At 51.7% G+C, this 1,854-nt stretch overlaps 1 non-coding gene across 1 annotated transcript; it reads left to right on the top strand.

Moving 5' to 3' along the window:
• Window positions 1-1,220: 1,220 nt before the first annotated feature.
• On the top strand, window positions 1,221-1,295 carry Trnas-cga (transfer RNA serine (anticodon CGA)). The gene has a single exon. It is a non-coding gene; the product is annotated as a tRNA-Ser (tRNA).
• The last annotated feature ends 559 nt before the right edge of the window (window positions 1,296-1,854 follow it).

Here is a 1,854-nt window from a genome sequence, read left to right on the forward strand (position 1 = left end):
TACTTCTGCCAGTATCTCGTCTCCTACCTTCCAAACTTTACAGAAGCTCTCCTGCGAACCTTGCAGAACTAGCACTCCTGAAAGAAAGGATATTGCAGAGACATGGCTTAGCCACAGCCTGGGGGATGTTTCCAGAATGAGATTTTCACTCTGCAGCAGAGTGTGCGCTGATATGAAACTTCCTGGCAGATTAAAACTGTGTGCCTGACCGAGACTCGAACTCGGGACCTTTGCCTTTCGCGGGCAAGTGCTCTACCAACTAGGCTACCGAAGCACGACTGGCAGAAGTAAAGCTGTGAGTACCGGGCGTGAGTCGTGCTTCGGTAGCTCAGTTGGTAGAGCACTTGCCCGCGAAAGGCAAAGGTCCCGAGTTCGAGTCTCGGTCGGGCACACAGTTTTAATCTGCCAGGAAGTTTCATATCAGCGCACACTCCGCTGCAGAGTGAAAATCTCATTCTGGAAACATCCCCCAGGCTGTGGCTAAGCCATGTCTCCGCAATATCCTTTCTTTCAGGAGTGCTAGTTCTGCAAGGTTCGCAGGAGAGCTTCTGTAAAGTTTGGAAGGTAGGAGACGAGGTACTGGCAGAAGTAAAGCTGTGAGAACCGGGCGTGAGTCGTGCTTCGGTAGCTCAGTTGGTAGAGCACTTGCCCGCGAAAGGCAAAGGTCCCGAGTTCGAGTCTCGGTCGGGCACACAGTTTTAATCTGCCAGGAAGTTTCATATCAGCGCACACACTGCTGCAGAGTGAAAATCTCATTCTGGAAATATCCCCCAGGCTGTGGCTAAGCCATGTCTCCGCAATATCCTTTCTTTCAGGAGTGCTAGATCTGCAAGGTTCGCAGGAGAGCTTCTGTAAAGTTTGGAAGGTAGGAGACGAGGTACTGGCAGAAGTAAAGCTGTGAGTACCGGGCGTGAGTCGTGCTTCGGTCGCTCAGTTGGTAGAGCACTTGCCCGCGAAAGGCAAAGGTCCCGAGTTCGAGTCTCGGTCGGGCACACAGTTTTAATCTGCCAGGAAGTTTCATATCAGCGCACACTCCGCTGCAGAGTGAAAATCTCATTCTGGAAACATCTCCCAGGCTGGGGCTAAGCCATGTCTCCGCAATATCCTTTCTTTCAGGAGTGCTAGTTCTGCAAGGTTCGCAGGAGAGCTTCTGTAAAGTTTGGAAGGTAGGAGACGAGGTACTGGCAGAAGTATAGCTGTGAGTACCGGGCGTGAGTCGTGCTTCGGTAGCTCAGTTGGTAGAGCACTTGCCCGCGAAAGGCAAAGGTCCCGAGTTCGAGTCTCGGTCGGGAACACAGTTTTAATCTGCCAGGAAGTTTCATATCAGCGCACACTCCGCTGCAGAGTGAAAATCTCATTCTGGAAACATCCCCCAGGCTGTGGCTAAGCTATGTCTCCGCAATATCCTTTCTTTCAGGAGTGCTAGTTCTGCAAGGTTGGCAGGAGAGCTTCTGTAAAGTTTGGAAGATAGAAGACGAGGTACTGGCAGACGTAAAGCTGTGAGTACCGGGCGTGAGTCGTGCTTCGGTAGCTCAGTTGGTAGAGCACTTGCCCGCGAAAGGCAAAGGTCCCGAGTTCGAGTCTCGGTCGGGCACACAGTTTTAATCTGCCAGGAAGTTTCATATCAGCGCACACTCCACTGCAGAGTGAAAATCTCATTCTGGAAACATCCCCCAGGCTGTGGCTAAGCCATGTCTCCGCAATATCCTTTCTTTCAGGAGTGCTAGTTCTGCAAGTTTCGCAGCAGAGCTTCTGTAAAGTTTGGAAGGTAGGAGACGAGGTACTGGCAGAAGTAAAGCTGTGAGTACCGGGCGTGAGTCGTGCTTCGGTAGCTCAGTTGGTAGAGCACTTGCC

This window comes from Schistocerca cancellata, chromosome 2 (assembly GCF_023864275.1).
Source record: "Schistocerca cancellata isolate TAMUIC-IGC-003103 chromosome 2, iqSchCanc2.1, whole genome shotgun sequence".
Taxonomy (NCBI): Eukaryota; Metazoa; Arthropoda; class Insecta; order Orthoptera; family Acrididae; genus Schistocerca; species Schistocerca cancellata.